Source organism: Carassius gibelio, chromosome A6 (assembly GCF_023724105.1).
Source record: "Carassius gibelio isolate Cgi1373 ecotype wild population from Czech Republic chromosome A6, carGib1.2-hapl.c, whole genome shotgun sequence".
In the NCBI taxonomy this organism is placed as follows: Eukaryota; Metazoa; Chordata; class Actinopteri; order Cypriniformes; family Cyprinidae; genus Carassius; species Carassius gibelio.
This window is the reverse complement of record NC_068376.1, coordinates 10,173,104-10,198,055: the sequence shown is the minus strand read 5'-3', so window position 1 is coordinate 10,198,055 and position 24,952 is coordinate 10,173,104. Positions and strand designations below refer to the sequence as shown.

The 24,952-nt window shown below is 36.3% G+C and overlaps 1 long non-coding RNA gene across 5 annotated transcripts; it reads right to left on the bottom strand.

Moving 5' to 3' along the window:
• Nucleotides 1–1,159: 1,159 nt before the first annotated feature.
• Nucleotides 1,160–17,694, bottom strand: LOC128015455 (uncharacterized). 5 transcript variants are annotated; one of them, XR_008183907.1, is made up of 13 exons: nucleotides 17,098–17,694; nucleotides 16,387–16,429; nucleotides 14,600–14,704; nucleotides 12,430–14,428; nucleotides 11,496–11,589; nucleotides 5,865–6,106; nucleotides 4,372–4,734; nucleotides 3,950–4,055; nucleotides 3,284–3,514; nucleotides 3,109–3,175; nucleotides 2,665–2,814; nucleotides 2,345–2,420; nucleotides 1,160–2,147 (listed from the first exon to the last, which is right to left on the bottom strand). It is a non-coding gene; the product is annotated as an uncharacterized LOC128015455 (long non-coding RNA). The 5 variants fall into 5 exon arrangements; XR_008183910.1 differs by having other exon boundaries at nucleotides 3,284–3,471; XR_008183908.1 differs by having other exon boundaries at nucleotides 3,950–4,559; nucleotides 4,649–4,734.
• Between the last annotated feature and the right edge of the window lie 7,258 nt (nucleotides 17,695–24,952).

Genomic DNA, 24,952 nt, shown 5'->3' with positions numbered 1-24,952 from the left:
TTTATTTTTGTTTTTATGTTTGAGCTTATATATCTCTATTATCATAACAGTCTGAGTGATTCTGATTCCTGAACAGTAAACTTTAAAGTGTCAGCTTTGTGAACAAAGGTTGATTATGTATCTAGTCAGAAAGAATCATAAGCAGAAACCTTTTTATTTTGGGTATGTAATTTCGGTCTCCATGCCAAAAAAGGGGGGTTACTAGTAAGGGTTAATATATAATTTTTTTCACATAGTTAGCAAAAATAACAAACATTGTAAATTAAATTCTTAGAAACACCAGTGACGATCATTAAGAAGCGATCCAATGTCAGGCTTGAGGAGGAATCTGCATTTTGGAGTGTGAGTTGACTAGCCCAAATGTGACAGTCAGATAGCTAAAGGTTCTCCTAAAAAATGCACATGCACAGTGCCTTCCTAAATATGTTTTCATTCTTTCTCACTGAGCTGTTTTCTTTTGATGGATCGATTGGCAGAATGGGTTGGAGCTGAAATCCAGTAAGACTTTGAGTATTTATTCCATTTGATGTAAATGCTGTCTACAGATCTTGGAATGCAGCATCAGTGACTCAGGCCTTTATAATTGTGACATAGTCACAGGACAAATATGAGTGTCTCAGCAAAGGGTCTGAATACTTAGGACCATGTGATATTTTAGTTTTTCTTTTTTTAATAAATGTGCAAAAATGTCAACAATTCTGTGTTTTTCTGTCAATATGGGGTGGTGTGTTTACATTAATGAGGGGAAAAAAAGAACTCCTGTATGAATGATTTTAGCAAATTATTTTAAATGATTTTAGCAAATGGCTGCAATATAATATATATTTTTTTTTTTTTGCAGCAAAACCATTAATGTAATAAAACTCACTCATTAATGTTGATAAAGAAGAGAAAGTTGAATGTTATGTGGACTGATTTGTTTTTTATAGTATTTGTAATCTTTAATATTTTACAGAATAGACTGACAGAATGTTCTATTTTATAGATGAAAAATGTAATTGCAGTAATGTCATATGAAACCATTTTCAGGGTACTAATGTTCTTATAGCTGTAAACATGATGTCCTGTAAAAAAAGTAAAAAAAAATAAAGTAAAATAAAAGTCAGAAGATGCCCATCTGTAAAAAAAAATGTCAATTGTGTGTTTTTAATTAGTTTTATTTTGAATTCTGCTTAAATAAGAATTTATTAGAAATGAAAGTATCTCACAGGAATCAGAAATACATTTAGTAAATATATATGTTACCCTTACCTGCTGTATTTTAATTTTTTTACAAAAACGACAGAAAAAAAAATCTATAATAAAACTGAATGTATTGACAGTGTTGGAACACCACTGAATAATGTTTCTAAACTTTAATAAAGCTTAATTAGTTGTTTACACTCTAAATATTTAAAACACTGACAAATCAGCATTTTACACTGCAGATAAGTTTGTGTATTTTAAGAATTCTCAAAGAAAACAATGTTTTTATGAAATGCAGAAAACAGTATTACTGTATTCTTCTTCATGGACAGGCCTTATTACCTGTTTCTGTAATTCTTAAATTGATTCTCAGTTAAAATTTAAGTCCAAATCAATGCATCACATGTAGCAAACTATTGTACATAAAACACTAAATGACAATGCTTTAAAAAAAAACATACATTCGGGTATAATTACTGATCCAAAGTTAACTGAATCCAGTATTGAAACCTTATTTAATGTCCATCACCAAGCTATCAAACAATTATGATCAACACCATTGACATATATTACATTTATTTTATTTTTTTTAAATATAGTCTATTTTGTTCTCATATTACTCATATTATGGGTGTCATCAAGGAAACCTCTGGGTATAATTTCCAAAGATTTTCCAGCTCTGAAGAAATTCATTACCATATCCTGTTCAAAGTCCATATTTTTTTATTCTTCACTTGTTGAGCTAGGCTTAGTCAGTGAGGCTGGGGATGAAGACCCACTCTGGTAGACTCTTAGGAGGACCTTGTGTTTAGTAGTCGTCTCTGCACATCTTCACTGATGCTCCTCCTGGAATTCCTTGAGCTGTGTAGTAGTGAAAGTCAAGGTCTGTCGACGCAGCTTCTTTAGATTTAGAGTTATGAAGCCATGAATGATTGAGGCAGTCCTTAATGGTGGGTCAACACCTGAGGAAAAGGTCCAGAAAATCAGTCAGGTTATTGGAATATCTACTACATTTACTCTTTTTGTTCTGTCTTCAGGATTTTTTCTGAAAATGATTCTGTGGCATCAAGGCTATAATAAGATTTGAGGTTGGGGACACACATCCACTGCCAAGCTGATGGTGGAAGGTGAGAATCGTAACTGCTGGTTTTTGACTCACCCGTGATCCTAGATGATTGTTACGCTTTCTAAAATGGTAGAGTCACAGAGGGGTATCCATTGCTGCACCTAAAGTCCTGCAGAGTTTAACAACATCACACACCAAGTTTAGAGTAATCTGGAAGACCTTGACTAATGGTTTAGGTGTGTTTGAATATGGTTGGAATTAAACTCTAAACAAAGTCAACCTCCAAGAGCTACTCCTGATTAAAACTGTGCAGTGCTGTGGAGGCTCCAGAAAGGGTTTGAAAACCCTTGTATTTAAGGAATAAGTGTTAACATAAGTTGCAACTGACTCCAGGTTGTTTAATAAATACTCACCATGGATCGCCATTTAATATCTTCTTAAGAAATTTGGAGGCACTTTGGGACACCTTTGGGTAGAGCTTAGTTGAATCAAACTTTGTGGCATGGATTTTGTTCTCTGTTAGATTTGGGTATTTGTCTCGGAAAGGAAGTCTAACGCTGAGTCTACAGTAAACAAAGGAACGTAAAATTAGACTCCAATTAATGAATACTGTTCTTTTAAAGGAAAATATTTTTGCATTTTGAAAGGTTAAATATTTCTCAAGAAGGAATGCTTACATTGTTGTGTAATAATCTAAAATTGAAAAGTTGTAAAAAAAGATTTATGTATTTATACCAAGGTGAACAGTGTTTATATTTCTATTGCATGTTACCACTTCTGTCAAAAATAAACCATAATAAAATTTCGGTTGCATCAAGTTTCATGCCAACTTGAAGTCCTTTATAGACTGGACTTACATAATATAGGAATGAACTCAATGTCAGCTTAGGGGTCCTACTAGATCACCTTTCAACAATTCTGGAGCTTGAAGAAGGCAGGAAACAGGTAATTAATGTTAACCATGTAGGAATAGATATTTTATATCATTATGTAGAGAACCGTTACAGGATAATAATTTTATGTTGCACGTACCCTTGTACTCCAGAGTCCCGAGTTCTCTGCTGTATGGTTAGAGGCAGAGAGGATTAAAACTTTCAGCACTGCCAAAATCTATGACATTAATTGAGGTTGAGGTTGAGGTTGGTGACCATGAAGTTGTCTGGATTAATGTCAAGATGAAGAATCCGGCAGCTGTGGAGATATTCTAACCACTGAAGAATCTGGACAACAAAGCCAACTACATCATCTTCAGAGTAACAAAATCTGGAAGAGAAAACTAGAGTCATCTGAGAACACTGAATTAAGTGTTCTAAAAAGTGTTCTAAAAAACTGAACAATCTATAAAAACTTGACCATACTAGACTATATCACCCAGAGGCGGACTGGGACAGTAAATCAGGCTGGGAATTTGACTCAGTAATTCAGTAATAACAACCACTACATGCCTCTTTTAAAATGCAACATAGAAGTGAGAATGATCTTCTCATGGTCTAACTCTGACATGAGGGTCATCTCTTTCTGTGCCTGGAACGAGAATTGATTTTGCTGCAAATATTTGCCCATGTCACTCGCTTGACATATGAAAAAGCCCTTCTGTGAGCAAGGACCTTACAGACTTGTCCGATCCAAATATATACAGCATACTCTTAATAATAAAGGAATTATAAACAGGAGTGTCCTTCTTGTATGGTGTTTGACCTGCCAATCTGTTTGTGTATGTCATATTAATCAGTCATCCTATGCGTCCACCGTAGAATTGTGCCTTCATCTTCCATTTGATCTTCCTCCTCCTCCACATTTTTGGCTGTGAAATTGTAAGTACACCTACACACATTTACTTTGCTATCTAAATGGAGACATTCATCAGACATGTATATGTAAGTGACATAACACTGCTAATTTAAACATACATAGCTAGTGTTTTCTTGGTGAATTACTCTCTAGATCTCTTTTCTGGCATTAAGAATCACAAGCGAGCAATCTCTGTCATTATACACAAAGGTAAAACGACTGCTCTGTGACAGAAGGATATTATCCTGAAAGTCATATAGCATGGAATCACACGGAAAAAATGTTCAGTGACATTTCAGTTGGCGTAATAGTCAATAGTGCAAACTGACCTTGTATCAGAGAATAATAGGGTCAGGTTTTCTGTCTACAACCGCAGCAAAAATACATGTTTTCCCCACACATCCAAGTCCTCCATGATGGTCTCAAATGAAGGGGGCACTAAAATATACTGAAATATCCTGGTCATCATCAGGCATGGTCATCTCTAATACATCAGGTTTGTTGAGAAGCACCACTTCTAGTAAACAATGGCTTACTTAATATTATGTTAATGTAATACACAATTTATACTGCATTTTGAATGTTTGGTTTGTATTTGTCACTAACCTTTTCCATGAGTTTGATTGGACATGATTAAGTTTTATTGTGATGGTGACAGGCTGGTTCATAAACAATATCTATCAAGTACTGTCCTGTGATATAAAAACAATTAAAATAATGATAATAAATTATTTCATCAAGTCTACATGCAATGTGCAAAAATCAAGAAATGACACAGCCAGCATTTTGCAAGACAAAAGATTTATGTGGGTTTGCTTTTGCCCGCTGTGCTGAAGTAAGACTATAGGCATGACCATTTTATTCATTAAAAGTGCAGAATAGCAGTAGATACATGTGTAATCAGGGACAGAATTAATAAATATGTCATAAGAAAGTAACAGATATCTCCAAATTTCTCTGATGTGAGTAGAGACAGAATTCAAGTACAATTCTTCTCAGTACCTCAGTCAATGAGTTGGCCTAAGCCTAGAGCTTGTTGTTGAACAATGCACATAAGTGAAGCAGGATATGAAATGAAAAAAGGACATTGAAAATTTGAGAACATCAGGGGAAAAGGTAAACATTTTTCTAAAGCTGCCTTTTAGAGACACTGATACTCCTAATTATATTTCATAATTTCTGCTATAAAAAATGTATTTGTTATAAAGCTTCTATATCAAAAGTGATAGAAATGTGACTTGTTTGGAACTTAATAAATTTTAGGGATAAGCTGATATATAGTTTTGCCTACATTTGGATGGAAAACCCACTATTACTAGTTTGGCCATTGAGTCTGAACCATCTGACACACTACATCCCATAGCTACATTTTTTTTTTTTACATGGTTTTAAACACACACACAAACATACATACACACACATACACTGAATGCATTTTCTGTAACCATGACCTGAATAGTGAATAATAACAATCAATACAGAAAAGGGGTAAAGAAAGGTAACAATTGAATTGTTCTTTTTTTTGGGGGGGGGGGGGGGGGGGGTTAGGGGGCTTTTTTTATTTTTAGCCTTTTGCAAATTGGACCATGTGTACAAACAGGAGAAATGTGTTAAACGTTTTGAGAAACGAGTCTTTAATGGTTTTGAAAATTGGGCCAAATGAATCAGTGTGTTAGCATTTGAGAAAATGATGTAATTGCAAACAAATAAGCATTACTAAGAAACAAGATTAACATAACATTAAAGAATAGGCAGCTCGATGTTAATGCATAAATGATGTAAGAGCTATGCTCAATTTGGAATGTTGTTATAGGACTCTTACCTTTTGCTGAACTGATTTTACAAGTATAGCTTCCACTGTTGTCATCTTGCACAGATTTTAACAGAAGGTAAATTGCATCTTACAATCAAATAGTGCGGGGTGTATAAACTTCCAATTAGCCAGCCAATCAACATCCACAGCCTGTGGACCAGTTTGAAAACATTCAAATAAGGCTATCTCTCCTGCCTTGACCTTTACATCCTGCATTGGTCTGGCAATTGTCAGAGATGACTCAGCAGAAACTGAATGGCAAAAAAGAACAGTTATAAGTTATTATACCATCCAAAGTTCATAAATTAGTTCAATGTAGAATTGCAAAAAATAAAATAAAATAAAATAAAAATACACAATTCAACACAATTCTTGAACTTATTTCCATGTTCTCTTCACTCCATCAGTGTAAACACTGTAAAACCTTCTAATAACTTAAATCATAAGTTTACGTGGAGACCATGCCAGCTCAAATACTTGCTGTAAAGCAAAATGGGGGCATTGCTACAGAAGCCCTAATAAAATAAAGGGTTTGTGTGTGTGTGTGTGTGTGTGAGAGAGAGAGAGAGATAGAGAGAGAGAGAGAGAGCGAGAGAGAGAGAGAGAGAGAGAGAGAGGCATGAAATATTTTGTTGAAAAAAAATTGTTGGTCTTCAATAATGTAACTAGACAATTCGACTTTCCTAAAGGCCTATTTGTAATACAGTATAACATCAGATTCCATGATGCATTTTGATTATAATTTGCACAATTTTCTTTGTACTGTGTTTGTACTAACCAGAAAAAAAAAAAAAAGATTTCAGATGATACCAAAACCAGGATTTTTTTCACATTGCAGTTCAGAGCTTCCTAATAGTAAGAAATGTATACTATACCTGAAATGTATAGTTTTATGTATATAATAATTTTAGACGCATAGTGTAGTTAAACTATTTATTCAAATTGTTGTTGTGAAGGGCTGCCTGATCACATTATGTGGTCCCCCTACTAACAAAAACAATTATTTTAAGCAGCCATTATTTCAAGCCATGAATTTGCCATCGACATTAGCACAATAAAAGATGTTACTAAATGCCAGTAATTTGATTCCACCGACTTGGGTTTTATTTTATTTCCTAACATTAACCCTTGTATGTTATTCAGTTCTATGAGACCAGTTTTCACTTTTATCAAAATAAAAATAATGAAAAGTATAATGTTTTTTTTCAAACTCAGACTCATTGGCCTTGGATCATTTTCTGTGAAGAACATATATCAGAACAAATTTTCAATGACCACTCACTGTACCAGACCCACGAACACTGGCTGAGTAACAAAAATATGAACAACACACAAGGGTTATCATGACAGTGTCATGCTTGGCAAAAGAAGAGAAAATCTGCAGTGAATCTTGGCCAATGAACAAACACAGATGGCTCTGAGTGAGATTTCTAACTGACCACAGCGTGGGAGATAATAGATTTAACTTGCTTCCATGCTCCAATCAAAGTTTTTCCACTTACAGTATGAAAGGCAGTCCCCCCAGCACAGAATAAATGCTGTGGCTTAATGGAAAATTCCATAAAGATTCCTTTAATCTTTATTTGTTTATTTGTTTAAAGGTGTCATATAATTTCTGATAGGTTAAACTGGTCATGGCAGTTATCTAAAAATTTAAATATGTGTTGCTTCAGCTGTTATGCTCACTGTTTTTTATTATTATTATTTTTTTCAAAGAAATATATCCTCAACCCTTCCATTGTTATAAAGTTCTTGTCTGGTAGATTTGCTGATACTTTCATATACTTTGGATCTGGTTTCCCATGACATTAACTACATGCTTGATGTTGCTCTATTATGTCTTCTCAGTACAAGCAATATCTAAAGTTAAATGCCAATGCCTTTTCTGTGAAAAGCTGAAAGACACAGATTCATTTATTTGTGGATCACAAGAAATGCCAGTGAGGTGTTTTTCTGTCACTGTAAGTCTGAAACATACTCAGTGCAAGTATGAGAACAGACAGTTCTAGCTGTCGAGCTTGCTTTCATGTGTTGTTGTGTTCCAAAATAATACAGCGATAATTGTGCTCCTATTTGAGTTATGTTATTCGCTACAGCGTTATCACTTGCACAAAGTATCCGGTTAAATTCCATGCATAAATTAGTTATCAAACTAGATCTGAAGAAAAACATCCTGGGATTTATCTAAACTTTAATTCATCAGTGGTTTATTTGAAGGGTAGTTAAATACAACAATCTTACACAATGCAAGAAAAACAAAGCTGCAGCTATGTGAAGGAACAAGGGGGATTATAAATGTGTTGTGTATTTTGTGACCTAAAAAGGAAACTTCTCCACTTGCCAAAGATAACAGAAGTACAGTACTTACAGTGGGTATAGAAAATAATTCTATCTCCGCCACATTTTGTTGTTTTGCAGCTTGAAATGAAGGCGAAAATAGTTTTTGTTTTATCCAGCTATATTTACTCAGTGCAATTTATAATATCTGAGTCAAAGATATAACACCAACATAAATAATAAATAAAAAATTAAAAAAATAAATAAACTGAATCACTGAGTTGGAAAAAGGATCACCCCCTTGTGTGAGTATTTTCTTGAAGCACCTTTTGCTTTAATTATATCCTTCAGTCTGCTGGGATATGTTTCTATTAACTTTGCAATATTTGCCCACTCTTCTTTGCTGAATTACTCAAGTTCAGTTAAATTTGACGGTAACCATTTGTGGACTGCAGTCTTCAAGTCATTTTACAGATTTTCATTGGGATCTAAGTCTGGGCTCTGACTAGGCCATGCAAGGACATTCACCTTTTTCTCCTTTAACCACTGTGTGTCAGTTTTGCTGTGTGCTTTGGGTCAATGCCATGTTGGAAGGTAAACCCTCTTCCCATTGACAACTTTCTGGCAGAGGGCAGCAGATTTTCTGCAAGAATTTGATGGCATTTTGCCCCATCCATTTTCCTTCTTTCCTGAAAAAGTGAAAAAAAGTGAAAGTGATGTGACATCTGCCAAGTATGGTGACCCATACTCAGAATTTGTGCTCTGCGTTTAACCCATCCAAAGTGCACACACACAGCAGTGAACACACACACCCGCAGCATTGGGCAGTCATTTATGCTGCAGCGCCCGGGGAGCATTTGGGGGTTCGGTGACTTGCTCAAGGGCACCTCAGTCGTGGTATTGAAAGTGGAGAGAGCACTGTACATTCACTCCCCCATCTAAAATAATAATAATAAACCTCGAAGTCACAACCCTCTGATTGCAAGTCCAACTCTCTAACCCCCCCAAAAAGTGCTCCAGTCCCTGCTGCAGAGAAACACCCCCATAACAGGATATTACAACCTTCATGTTACTGGAGGAATTTGGATCGTTTAGTGTGGAGGCCAAATAATTACATTTTAGTCTCATGTGGCCTCAGAATATTCAAGGTTTGTTTTGGCAAAGCTCAGTCATGACTGCATGTGACCTTTCTTGAGGAGTGGCTTTTTTCTTGAAACTCTCCCATAAAAGCCAGATTTTTGGAGAATGTGTGATATTGTTGTTAGATGCACACAATGACCACTCTGTCATAACTTCCTGCAACTGCTTCAGAGTTGCTGTAGGTTTCTTAGACCAGATTCCCCCTGGCTCTTTCATCCAGTTTGGAGTGACATCCTTATCCAGGGAGGGACTGTGTTGTAACAAATACCTTCCACTGCTTAATAATAGATTTCACTTTGCTTCTAGGCATTGATAACGCCTTTGCCTTTTTTTTTTTATCCATCCCTTGATTTGATCTTTTAACATAGCTAACCCAGTTAACCCATAGCTGATTATTTGCATAAGTTACCAAGGACTGTTCTAGAAAAATGCTCCAGGCAAGCTCTTTTCATGCTGAGCTAATCAAAATGACCACAGCTTTGTGTGCCATTGAAAGGTGATTAGCTACACTTGAATAAGTTTACAAGTCATTTTTAGGAGATGGGTGATCCTTCTCCAATGCTGCATCCAAAAGTTCTAAAATGCTGCCTTTGGAGAATGCATTCCAAGGAAGGAAGGCATCAAGGCACACCTGAATTGGAAGTTGTGGCCTAGTGGTTAAAGAGTTTGAATCTTAACCCTAAGGTTGTAGGTTCAAGTCTTGGGCTGGTAATACCATGACTGAGGTGCCCTTGAGCAAGGCACTGAACCACCAACTACTTCCCCGTCACCACATCATAAATGGCTGTTCACTGCTGTGTGTGTGTGTGTGTGTGTGCACTTTGGATGAGTTAAATGCACAAATTCTGAGTATGGGTCACCATACTTGGCTGTATGTCATGTCACTTTGAGTCTAAAGTTAGCTTCAGTTCCTGTCTCATGAGATACCTTCATCTGATCTATTTTTGAATGCAGCATAGATATATCCTTCGCTGCCTTAAATATCCTACAATCCTGTGCATTCCATTCTGTGACGGTTGAACAAAGAAATAAAGATGGCATCTAAAAGTTGCTTTTGGTGGTCAGTTTGTGTGTAAATGTATATCACTGACTAACTTTTTGCACTTTTGATGTTAATTTACTGATTGAATATAAGTTTAGTTATCACCAAAACTCATTCTATTTTGTTGTAGATCATTAATCTGTTACACTGCCTCAGATGCCTGTTCAAAATCAGTTTCATGAGGTGCCTTCGTGCAAAAATGCTGCCTGATTCTGTTTTTCAATGGGATGTTATAGTTTGGATGTGGAGTAAATACAGCAGTATAAAACAAAAACTACTGTATATCTGTCTTCATTTCAGGCTGCAAAGCAACAAAATGTGATTATTTTAAAGAGGGGTAATTCTATTTTATACACACTTTAGAGGAGTAGTTTTAGTATTGCTAGACAGCAATGTATCACTATTAGGTTGGTTCAGAGAAGTCGATAAAATTATACACACTTTTGCTAAGTTAAATTGCGATAATTGCCATACATGACTGTAATGTGTTTATATTGCCATTATCATGCAATATAAATTTAAATATTTATTGCTGGTCTATAGTGATACTTAATAATGTTAGTTGAATTAAATGGTTAAATTAACTTTAAATTAATATAAGATGAACAGATAATATTTTATGCTGATACTCCCTAGGTTAATTATAAACGTTTCAATGTTAAATTGTATTATTATTATGAAACTCTTCTTAGAAGGCACAAATCAAACAGTAGAGTGAGTCATTTGTTGCTAAAGATGGTCATGTTCATGTCAACAGATCTGCGCAGATGCAGCACAAATCTGATGATATTTACACCATGACTTATTTCTGAGTATTTCCACTGAATCTGCACAGATTTTACATGAACTTTCCTGAAAGTGTTTCACAAATTGAACCCAGTTATGATGTCGATCTTATAGAGATGGTCTGTCTGCTGTAGTTCTACAGTTTAATGAATCACAACCCGTCAAGATTGGCAAGTGAGTTGACAGAATTACCCACCATAATTGATTTTACCTTCATTTGGTTGGGGTTAATTTCAAACCATGTTATGATATACGTAATTTACAGAAAGTGTATCCACTACTTGCAATAGTATTAGTCCTACATGAGAAGATACCATAAGGATGATCATAAAATAATTTAAGGAGCTACATAACAAGCATTTATATAAAACTGTATATTAGGTCTGAGATCTTACCTCTGGGAACAGGTTTTCCCTTGTTGACATACTGAAGCATTACCTCTGATCGAGCAGCTACCACAGCATTCTTAAGTGGCATCTGACTGGTCTTCTAGAAGGATCAGGCAACGATTGTTACAGAGAGACCAAGTGACATTAAGGTAAAATACTATATCATGAACTCATTACAACCCCACAATGTCTCTGACTCTGGTTACAAATAACTGTATGTGATCTAAATTTAAACGTTATGCTGCAAACAACTAATCATTTTAATAAGTTGCTCCATTATGGCAGACTTAGCAGTAATGCAGTTAAATTGGCTTCAAAGATGTGTCTGATCTTTGAGTTTTGAAGGAGCATTCTGTGTTCAAGTTAAGATCAATAGATGGCATTTGTGGCATGCTGATTACCACAAACATTTCCAGTAGTTCCTCATTATCTTTATAAAAATAAAAAATAAAATAATAAAAAAATAAGGTTACTGTGAGTAATTTACTATGGAAATCAATGAGACTCAGGAATTAAGGTACTAAGGTACAGTTTCAATAATATAGCCACACTACTATTTTTTTTAAGCTAGAATTCAAAGACACAACAGCAAAAAAAATATTATATATAATATTATATTAAATACTAATACTGATTATCTGAAAAATAAAACACAACTTCCACAGAACAATTAATGTAAGCGCTTGTAAAAAATATAAGCTTTGAATGTCCACTTTTCAGACCTCCAAAATTGCCCCCATTAACTTCCATTGCACCGAAAATTAGCTCAGTGTAACCTTTTTTTAAAGAAATGAGGAATAAGTCAAATTTTTTTGTGGTGTCCTGCATTATGTCACAAATGATGTTGATTGCTCCAAACCTGTTTTGAATATGTACAATTTTATTTAGGAATGTTCATCCAATTCAATTAAAAATAGTGGCTTACTGAAAGAAGGTTTACCTCTGTTTCTTCTAGTTGTTTTTCCTTCATATTTCTCAACTTCTTTTTGACAACACTTTATTTTATCTGCCTCTTCACCAACAGGCTTATTTTCAACCACAATAGTAGGTATGGTCTTTTTCGCAATAAGTGATGAGTCTTTTTTTCTCCTCTGTTTTCTTTAATGACTTTGGGAGCACGGAAACTGAACCAAACAACCTTGGAGGTTTTAGGGTTGCTTGCACTAACCCCCCTTGAATTATGGGTTGAGCAAGTGATATTTCTACAGGTGATTTTGGGAATTTGCTGAACATACTTGTCCTTGGCACCTTAGGTGAACACTGTTCTGGTGTTTTACTGAACATGACCTTTTCATTGAAGAATTGCGTGTCTAACAACCACCTGGGCTTAGAATCTTTCTTCCACTGGTTTTCCGTAATATCAAAAGGTGATTTTCTTTCAGGTTGTTTTGATTCATCTGCCAATTTCTTTCTCTGTAGTTGTGGTGATTCCTCCTTTGGAAATGTTGATCATCCTTCTTTTGATTCTGGTAAATCTTTTGAATTAGTAGTGTCTTCAACCTTCAGAATTACCTGGGCTGGAAATAACTCAGTGTTTCCAGTGGACTGCTTGCCAGTCTGGGTGCGCTGTTCCACTAAAAATGCTTTATTGATGTTCAAATATTTTTTTATTCGGTTAAGCTCTATTGAGAGTTTATTCTGAAACTGTTTCTATACATGGGTTGACTGTTCCTACAGATAGGATGCCTTCTGTTTGAAGAAAGACCTCTTGGGTGTTACATCACTCTTGAAGTTGTCTTGGGGCTTCCCTGATTTACTTTTACTATCCTCAGAATTGCAGGATGATGTTCGATTCAGATCCCATGATAGTCTTGAAGAAGACAACTTTGGTATGTTACTGCTGTGTTTTTATTCATCAAAAGCTCTCACTTTATCAAATATTTTGGAACTTGCCTGTGACGCCTTTGGGGTTGGAGTGAGAATTTATCTTTGGAACCACTGCTTTGACATGAATATGAGATTTTTGAGATTTCAAAAGGTAGCTCAGCTCCATTAATGCCTGTTTTTTGTTGGATCTGTTGTTGGCTCAACATCACTCGCTTTTTGGAATGGCTTGGTTTGAACAAATGGAAATGTTTCCCTGTCATAAAGTCAAACTAGCTCCTGAAATAAGGGTGACTGTTGAAAATGTTGCATTATGACAGAAAATAAAAATATTAAAATGGCAAATCCGTGTCAAAAAAAATAAAAATAAAAATAAATAAATTGTGTGGATATTTTGTTACTAGTGCATTTTGAGTGAAAGAAAGTAAAATGTCATAGTTATACAATAAAACATGCACTGAAAAACATGCCATGTTGAAAGATGTAAAGCACTGCTGGAGATTAATAAACAAAAAAGACTGCAATTAGCATACAAATGCAATGGCATGCAAAATAGTTTGTAAGAAAATAAAAACATTAAAAAAAAAAACTATGCAAGTGGAGCCACGGGAAAGTAGGAATCAAGGAAACATAAATAACATGACATGGTTGAGATAAATAGGCCACGATAAATGAAGAATAAAGTAATGCAAACTATTTTTAAAATGTTCCATTAGAGCTGTAATCTAAATTTGATACATTTGTTTTGTGCCACCTCGATTCAAGTTACGTTATGCCTTTTCATATCCAGTGTGCCAGCGCTCATTATTGAACACTATAAATGGAAAAGGTCCTTCTTCGATAGAGGCTCAAAACACTGCCATAGTAGTCACTGGCTATTGACATACTCTCCTCTGACCCCAGTGCCACATAGTACACACTTATTTGTGAGGCCCGCACAAGAGCTTCAATCCCCAGGTGTCTGGCTGGAGGGCTCTCAACACACCCAGCATTTGCTTGCCTGCCAGGTGACAAGGGATCCTGAAGACCAGGAGCTCTAGAGCCCAGAGCTTGCATCTCTCTCTCTACTACTGGACCATCACCTGGGATATGGAAAAGCATTGCCCTCCCCCGGCCTTAAAAAAAACACAAACACAAAAAAAACATGTTCTGTTAATAGAATATTATAATAATCTAAAGCTTTTTTCAATTGGTTAGTTTGATGGATGGATTAATTCTACCTTTATGAATTCTGAGCTTTGTTGGAAGGCTTAACAATCACAAGTACTCACTCACTATGTTCTTACCAGTGGGTTGATTCTTTATTGCTTCCCCCTGGGAAGGCATATACTGTTCCTTCATCTCCATGGAGACCTGAGGCTCTTCAGTTTCATCCTCTGTACTGTTTGAGTCTAAAGAGGGAGTAGTCGAGGCTTGTTGAAATGTATTGGTATGATTTTTTACAAAAATAACATTGACATTTCTCTCAATGATTTAGCTGCAATAAATTTCTGAAATAAATAATTTTAGAAAAGTTATGCAAAACTTACAACGTGTCTACACCAGACTCGACAGTTGTCACGCCGAGCTGCAACAGCTAAAGTCTGTCTACACTGGACGCAACAAAGCGACCATTGAAAATCATTTGAAATTTGTGTCAATATGACATAAATAAAACGCGGGAGAAGTTTTCTGTCGGGGACTTGTCGTGTATCGCCGCACCGTATCCAGTGTAGGTAGCATCACTGATTATAATGAGCTCTATAGTATTTTGTCTCATCGCATATATTTTGAGTAAAATTTTTAGTAAAAAATGTAAGAAAATAATAATAATAATAAATAATAATAAAAAATGTAATTAAACATGAGAATTCACACACTTTTGAATTAAAAGCCATGAGGGATGTTATTTAGTGGAACTCTTTCAGGACTACCTTAAAGGAATTGGTTCTTATGGATAAATCTAAGGCACATATTTATTAAAGTTCCAGTTTTCACAATTCCCAGCACAAATTAATAAATTACTGTCACTAAAAGATTTTTTTATAGTAAACAACTGGCCAGTTGCCTAAAAGGCTAGAACTAGTCTTACGAGTTAGGGATGTTTTTCTTCTTCTTCTTTAAAACTGGTCATAATGTTTTAAAGTCAGTTGCATTTAAACATGTATTGGTATAACTTAAATAATAAATAAATAAATGAGACTTATTAACCCTTGGCTAACTGCTAGTTGGTCAGACTATGTTCAGACCAACTAATACAACTGGCCCCGAGTTCAAAACTTTGAATGATGTATAACTTATAAATTAATTAGGCTTACATTGTTTCGTAACTTTCATAACTAAACAAATACTTTCATACTGTAATTTTCTTTTCCTGGATATATCATGGCAGTTTCAGATAAAATCTCCCTATGGATTGAAATTATAGGAATCCACATTAACTGGCATTAAAGAAACAAAGAAAGAAAATAATGCTGCATTACAAGCCTTACTCTCCCTGTAACAAATAATGTAGAATTTAAGTTAAAAGAAAATAAATCAAACTGAAACTAGAGCTCTGGAGTAAAACTAATATAATAACGCATGTTTGCAAATGCTAACCAATCCAAGAGTCCAGTAATGGAAGGTAAGGATCACAGAAATGGATAACAATTACCATTGCTTTCCTTCCTGCACAAGTGAAAAACTTCACTTCCATAACGGCAGCATGCAGAGGTGGACAAGAGAAGACTGTTACTATAGAAACCAATGTCTGCAGACATGCACTTGTGTGGGAGCATATATATATAACACACAAACATGAACACAATTGTATAATTACAGGCAAAATTAAAAATTTTATTATTGTACAGCTACAATCAGCATTGCACTCCTTTCCTTATGGAAACCCAACAATTTCTGATGTTTACATTTAAAAATCTATAGATATAAATGTATTATCTTAGCAGCTATTTCTAAACCTTTTTAATCATGTACGCTATGATTATTTTGCAAAACATATCCTAAGGTTGTGCACACTCTTTAGTTGTTGTATTTTCTACCAACATGTTTGCCATTTTGGACATTTTACAGATTTGTTGTAAGCAAAACACACCATGAGTGAATCTCCCAAACGTCCAGCTAGAATGTCCAGCTCTCTGGAAAGACAAATAAAATACACAAAAGTCTGTTCGTTAATTTTGGAACATTTTAAATAGATTCTTTCTTAGCCTGTTTGTTGCATTCATATGGTTATGATAGTGGTATAAATAATTTGGGTTTCATTCAACAGCTATTCAAGAATATATCATGGTGACACAGGACTGACACAGAAATGAAACGCAATTCATATATATGAAGACGTATGCTTATTTCCCTTCCTTTGTCAATTATCATGCTGGTTTGCAGCATTTCAAATGCACTCCTACATTGCTACCAAGGCAACTGGGTAATTTAGTTGTCACGGTGCATGAGGAATTGTATTGTTTATCACCCATTATAAAGGCAAATAACTGGGGCAATATATATATATATATATATATATATATATATATATATATATATATATATATATATATATATATATATATGTCTGTGTGTGTGTGTGTGTGCTGTAAGTTTGTTTGATATCAAACAACAACAACATTTTACTCAGTGACATTAGGTTTGTTTCTTTAAAAGTTATTGTGTTGTTCATAACTAAATCACCTATTTTACATTACTACATTGTGAGTGTGATTTTCCAAATTAAAAAAAAAAAAAATCTCACAAGACAAATGGTATATTTTGTGGACTGTATGATTCTGGATAGAATGATTAAACTCACCTGAAATCTTTTCTTTGACCAGATTTTCTTCATGGCCTCAGATGAACTTGATCTCTCTTTCAGACTAAACAACAGAGACCACTGTCTATTTCTAATCTGAATCCTGGTTATTACTGATTCCTGTGTACTCTCCTAATAGTATCAGTCATGTCGTTGCCAGAGCCTTTACTTCAAAGAATGTATCAAAATGCACTAATATGCAAAAATTAATAAAAATTCAAACATCCAACCATGATCCTCGTGTGACAAAAGATAGTTTAGGGGGTGAAAAAATCCTCAAGTAAACAACAACAACGACATCCAAGCTCTTGGATTCAGATGCTCTTAAATGTCAAACAGAAATCCAAGTAATAAGATATTCCAAAGGCACAGTAGGAGGTGGAGGTCAGCTTGGTCCTAGTCACAAGAGAAGGGATGAAAAATCAGTCTTTTACCGACACCCACTTGCGTTCTTTCAATCCCCTTTGGAGAAATTGGGTAGTGGTAGATGAGACTAAAAAGAGAAACAAATAACAAGCGGCAGGTAATAATAGAGGCAGATCTTAGTGCAGTCAAAGCAAAAACAACATTTTCAGCTTCCACTCTGTGCTATCTCTCTTTTTCTCACATCTCTTCCTTTGTCTCTGGTGTTAGTTTGAAGAGAGAGAGAGAGAGAGAGAGTATTGGTCTCAGCACAAAGCATCAATTATATATTCTGTCAGGCTGTGATTACGTCACACTACTCCCATGTCGATGGTGCTCCTGCTGGAATGGGAAAGGAGGAAAGCTGACACAGAGAGTTAACTTTTTTTCTTTTGCTACCTAATTGAATTCATTTATTCAGCATACACAATGAACATTCTATTAATTTTGTAACTATATGCATAAAATTCTGTCTACTACATGGAGAATGACATTCAATCTTTATCGAGCACACATGCATAAATGGAACAACAAAGACAATAATGTTAAAGATAATGATGTTGTAGATTAATACATTTTCTCATCTAAGCCTACCTCAAAACAACAATCAATAAGATAAAGAACTGACTTGTTATTTTAAATTTCGTTGCAGTTCATTTCTATTTTTATTTAACTGTGTAAATTAATTCAGTAGCTTTAAAGTATAGGGTTATTGGATTTAAAGGGTTCATCAGGTGCTACATGCACTTTTACAAGTAGTTTGAACTGAAATTGTGTTGGCAGTGTGTGTACACAAAAACCCTATAATGCTAAAAATCCCAATGTTTTTTTCTTTTTATCTACCAAAATGTTTACCCCTAATCGAGCCGATGTCAGATGCCTGTCTTTGTGACATCACACACACAGGCCCCTCCCACAATAGTTCGATTTACAGTAGCGTTTTAGCACAGACTGGACTGGCATCTTACCTTTCATACAGGACAAGTCCCAGCCAGGATTTTAATAATGCCTAAAATATCCAGGTTTTGGCTATTTGCATTGTGCAGGTTGATCATTGTGAACATTCATTAGAGCTATAAAGAGCAGAGCAGATAGTTCCTTATGCTTTCGAATCACTTTCATGTGTTTGTTCGTTTGATTCAACGAACAAACGTGTGCATATTTGCATTGCTTTTATCGTTCCTTCTAGATCTCACCTTCGCACACGCAGCCCCACGATTGGTCGATTATGTACAATACCTGCATGTTATTGGTCAAACTGCTCTGGATGTTTTAGGCAATATTAAAATCCTGGCTGGGACTTGTCCTGTATGAATGGCGCATATAGCCACCCTACTCGGGGAGCATCTCGGAAGAGAGGGGAGGGGTCAGCAGAGCTCAATAACATTTAAAGGAAAATGCTACAAAACAGCTTGCTCTGAAAAGAGCTGCTTTTGACAGGGTAAAAAAGGTGTTTTTTAACCTACCATTAAGAAATTTTAACCAAACTATGTTACAGACTTTTCATTAAGACCCTAAAGAACCATATCAACTTGTGGAAAATGGGCATCCGATGAAGTCATAATGAAAACAGAGAAATGTAGGCTATATATTACAGAAAGCTTGAAATGTTTTCTTTTAAACAAAAATATTCAAACCAAAATAAATGGGCTACTCTCTGATGATGTAATCTCTGGCGTTCATGGCGAGTCTGCATTGTCAACTTCATCTTTGCAGCAACACAGAAAACACCAGTTTATTACTAAACAATAAAATGACTACTTGCATATTTTCGAACCAGCAGGCCATTCTGTGTTGAGCGAGACCCCACGGAATGAGGGAGTGGATCGGGATATTCAGAAATGCACTCTCCGCTCACGAGCTCTGATCGGAACAAACCCGAGCCTCAATGTCTGTTGAGCTTGCAGAAACATACAAATAGACAAAGCCAGACTAGACTATTTTAGTACAAATTATGAGTTTACTGACGATTTTTTATAATTCTTGACAAAATTATAATATATTCGTTTTTTTATTGATTTATTTTGCCTAGTTAGTTTTGCCTACGTTCCTATGGCCAATGACGCTACGATGAGCATTTACTGCTTTTTAAAAATGCGGGTCAGGAAGCGGGTCAGGTACATTATTTTATAAAATTTCTTTTGCGGTCCGAGTTGCGGGCGGGTTAGTTGAAAACGCCGGTCGGGTGCGGGTTATTAATACATTGACCCGCGCATCACTGGTACACAAGACTCTGCGCACTTTCTGAAATCCTGTACTGTAAGGGTTACGCACTCAGCTTCATTTCCTTTCTTGAGATGGTTAGACCTTGGTTCCTTGGGCTCCATTCAGCCAGTGTGTATCTGTTTATACACTTCAAGCATCGCTTCCCTCAATGTGAGGGGCTATTTGGGTGATTCTCATGGTATTTTAGCAGCGCTTCCCCTTTCCAAGAAGGGTCGCCTATGAGTGCGCTACTCTGAATTCGGAGTTCTCCTCTCATTTGAGACAGAGTTCTCTGTTTTTTCCCCAGAGCACTCCATCATTATTTCTACAGATCGAGTTGATGACTCTCAAACATGTTGTTTTGAGATGCAACATTCCATGTATGAGCTGCTCTATTAGAGTGTCACGAGAGCCCCTCCTTAGAACAGTATTTGAAAAGCCATGCTATGGTGTGCAAGTATAGTCTTCGTACGTAAGTTTGCACGCTAGTGCCCTGCATTCTTTCTAAAATCCTATATGGTGAGGGCTTTGCGCGGTTGCTTCGTGCCCTTTCTTGAGTTGGTAACATTCATCTTGGGTGCCACTCCACTTATGTGTCCTCGGTCACCTATCTAAACAGGGTGTTGCTACTATCTGTTGAGACAGCTCCTTCAGCAAGCTTATGCAAGAGTAAGCGGTAGCCCCTATGTGACAGGCAAGACTTAGTATAAATACTGGGTTCTTGGCCGTATCCCTTTAAAGGAAACCTTTCTGATTCCAAACCTTCAGGGAACGTCTCAGGTTAAAAATGTAACCATGGTTCCCTGAGTAGGGAATGAGACAGTGCGTCCTCTAGCTCCCGCCATGCTTCGGACGCAAGCTTCAGACGAAGAGATGGATGATGTGTTCTCCTGGCGCCTATTTATAATAGCGCCGGTAGAGACGTCAGAGGTTGTCGCCGGCCAACTCGTTGGTGTTTTTTCAATGTATGCTTCAGACACGGGTGACAATGAGGTGTTCCCCATAATGACCCCTAGAGGATGCAGTGTCTCGTTCCCTACTCAGGGAACCATGGTTACATTCGTAACCTGAGACGTTTTCTTCTCTTTTTTTTTCACTAAAAAAGGTAGTGAAACACTCTCTGATTATGTTAACGAAGGTCACTACCTTTTTTAATCCATAAAGAAATATAGGAAAAACATGACATGGAAAGCCTAGTTTTGTCAACAAACTGTTTTATGTCTGGAAAATACTCAATTACACGCACCCCTCTTTTGTTTTTTACAGCCCTGAGAAAAGTTTTAATATCCTCAGTTTCATAAATCGTCACAATAAATATTCTCCACATCTGCTTTCTTTGATTTAACAATCTGCTTTTTCATTTTTGTTAGCACTTTAAATTGGTTATTTTCTGCCTCCATTTCATTGCCATCCAAAGCAAATTCCTCAGCAAAACATTACATTTACCTATTTAGCAGACGCTTTTATCCAAAGTGACTTACAATTGCTATACAGTATATGTCAGAGGTTGCACACCTCTGGAGCAACTATAGGTTAACTGTCTTGCACAGAGACACATTGGTGTCTCCCAGTGGATTTGAACCCAGGTCTGTCACACCAAAGGCATTTGTCTTAGCCACTGAGGCAACACCACCCCACTGCGCCAACACCACCCACACACCACCACCACATTAATTAATCAACTTTAAGATGAAGAGACAATTCGAATTCTTTGTCTTCTTTTATGATCATGAAAACGCCTAAATTAAACCACCTGTCTCAAGAGAGGGGACTTGCAGCCAACTGGTATAATCTTGAAAGGTGACACCAGTTTACCATACCAGGAGTAAAAAGGTTGTCAACAACTATACCAGTCTAGCTAACTCATTTGCTTTTTCCACTAAGCTAAGAAAAACAACTGTGGCACTGTTCTTCTTGGTTGCTGGCATGATAAGTTCATGCCCCACGACCTCACCTACAGTTAAGCAGTAGTCTTACACAGTCTTCGCGGACACCACTTTCACACCATGGTGCCACGTGATATTACTGAGAACCTGTGACCACAGTGAACGGCAGCACGTGGCCCAACAAGTCAAATAAGTATCAAACACTTGAAGACAAAAGCTCAAGAAAGGAAAAACCTGCACTCGCACCACTCTGTCCACTTACGCTCAATGCTCTGCCCACTCACTCAGCATGTGTGCACAGAGAGAGAAAGAGAGAGAGAGAGAGAGAGAGAGAGAGAGAGAGAGACTGTGGGGATAAGAGAACAGGACGAGATATACAGTGCCCAAAAGAGAAAGAATGAGAGGAACTGAGTGTTCTGACAGCTTGTGACCCTGCATAGTCATAGCCATTGACTTTGTAGTTGCTGTGAATCTTGTTTATTTTAGACGCACAACAACAATAACTCACAGAAGTAAGGCTTGAAATGGTTTGGAAGCATTGAAATTTACACAGTTTAATCCCATTATTCAAAAAGAATAAAACAAGCCTTTCTGGTGTAACACCTTATAATAAATGTCCATCCATTAGCATTAGTTAAACAACTTCTGATTTTTTTTAAGTTGACTGTTATGAGATCAAAGTGGAGTTGACATCAACTAGTCGATGACGTCATTCATAAAACCACAATATATAGGACTGCTTTGCAACATGCCACAATTTGCAACCAATTAGTATACAATTATACAGATGCTAAAAGACAGCTCATTATATTTTGCAACTTAACGGTAACAATGCAACAATAACAAAATGATGCATTATGTCGGCATAATGATGCCATTTACGCTAGGTAGGCTGTAAGCCTTCCCACTGTGACAGTCCTGCTCATTCACAGTTTTTACTTTTCGATCATGGTTTTCATATAAGAACAGAAGGGAATTGGCATGAGCTGGATGGAGGCTTGCCTGCTGTTGGTGTTTCCAGCCAGTGAAAAAACTGATCTCGCCTGGGGTGCTGGTAGCTGGAACAGCCAAGTATCTTTTGCAAAGCTTGGCCAAACGGGGAAAATTGTTGTGGTTACGGGCCCACCACTGCAAGGGGTTCTCCATTGTGGGAATTTGTGGTGCTTAATTTTTTATGTATTTCTTTGGCTGCTGTAGAGTGTCCCATTTTCTTCCCACTGTGATAGTGTGGCCCCAAAAACTGCTGCAAATTGTGTTCAAGTCTGGCCTTTTTTCCAAATTCTGGCTCACCCTCAACCGTGTATTCGCTGTTAACCTGCACCCCGACAGAGGCATCCTCAACTCCCCATGTTCGCACGTGTCAATATTTATGAATAGATTAAATGAACCGGGACAAATTTAATCTTGGTAAACTACATATAATTATAAAGATCTAAGCCTCGAGCATTGACGACAGATCGCTGTTTTTCAATGGAAAGGTTATAAACACTGTATTTGCTACATTTGTGTAAGCAGTACACATCAAAACATGAAGAATAAAAATGCAGTACATACCAGATTCATCATAATAATGAGTCATAAACACATCCACAACTGTAAATCCCGGTTTAGTTAGAAAGGTATGGGTCCACTGAATGACATATCACGGAGCACGTTTAGTCCAACGATGCAATAATGTAATATGGATGTTAATTCCATTGTTTATGTTTCAGTTATTCAGGAACTGTTTGTGACCGTTATGGAATAACTCATGGTAAGAAACTGTGTCTTGGTAGTAGAATAACGGCATGGTTTTGCAACATACAGTGTCACAAACAGAATGAGACGATCCACAAAAAAGTGAAAGATAGGAGAAAGATAGTTTCTAGATAGCTCACATAAATCACTTATATGATTTCTAAGTTTCTGTTTAGTGTTTTATAATTGAAATAATATGCAGTGGAATGTTTAATGACAAAAATAGTTTGTAGGAGCCTTCGATACTATATTTTTTATATGGGGGGGGGGGGGGGGGGTGTTGTAGACATAGTCTCAGAATAATATTTGCAGAAATCTAAATGTTCATGATATCTTCTTCAGATTCGAAATAGAAAGATATATGTGACTTTCAACCCATTCATTTTCTAGATTCCTCCAGGACTGATTTCATTTATTTTTATATATATATATAAAAAAAAAAAATCAGTGTGTAAAACATTTTTCAAGGTACTTCAGTGTCTATAACTTTTAAAGGGGGGCTGAAATGCTCGTTTTTACTCAATATCCTGTTAATCTTGAGTACCTATAGAGTAGTACTGCATCCTTCATAACTCCAAAAAGCCTTTAGTTTTATTATATTTATAAGAGAAAGATAGTCTGTACCGTTTTTTCCCGGAAAAACACGAGTGATGTGTGGGTGGAGCTAAAGAATCACGAGCGCGAGTAGGCTTTTGCTTTGAGAGCGCTAGAAACTGTGACATTACCGTGAGGAAAAAACCATCATCCAAAACAAACCATGGCTAACAATCAGATTCAGCGTATATTTATGATCCAGAATCAGATCCCGAGGCTGAAATTTAACAAGAGCAGCAGCATCAACGACTACAGCAGGACGTCTCTATCAGTGGTGGACGAAGTACACAAATCAAGTACTTGAGTAAAAGTACAGATACATATGGTAAAATATTACTCCAGTAAAAGTAAAAGTACTCCTTTTTCAATTTTACTCAAGTGAAAGTACAAAAGTACTCGAGTTTTTATGTACTTAAGTAAAAAAGTACTGCAAGATAGATGTTTGCAATTTTATATAGGCTACTTAATTTAATTTTATATTAGCACATATTCTTTTTATAATCCTACTGCTCAAAATACCTTGGATTTTTTCAAAATAACCACTATATGGAGTCAAGATATATTTTTGTTGTTGATATGGACTACGCTGACGAGAGTAATGTTCACTGTGAAGCTTACACTGTGATGTACCTGAGAGAAAAGAGATGACCATCTGATTTTCACCAGTAAGAACAAAGTATTTTAAAGTTTGTTGTTTTACAGAATATCAAAATTACAGTAAAGACCAAAAGTTTGGACACACCTTCTCATACAAAGAGTTTTCTTTATTTTCATGACTATGAAAATTGTAGAGTCTCACTCAAGGCATCAAGGGCTATTTGACCAAGAAGGAGAGTGATGACCTGGCCTCCACAGTCACCGGACCTGAACCCAATCGAGATGGTTTAGGGGTGAGCTGGACCGCAGACTGAAGGCAAAAGAACCAACAAGTGCTAAGCATCTCTCGGGGAACTCCTTCAAGAAAATGGAAGACCATTTCAGGTGACTACCTCTTGAAGCTCATCAAGAGAATGCCAAGAGTGTGCAAAGCA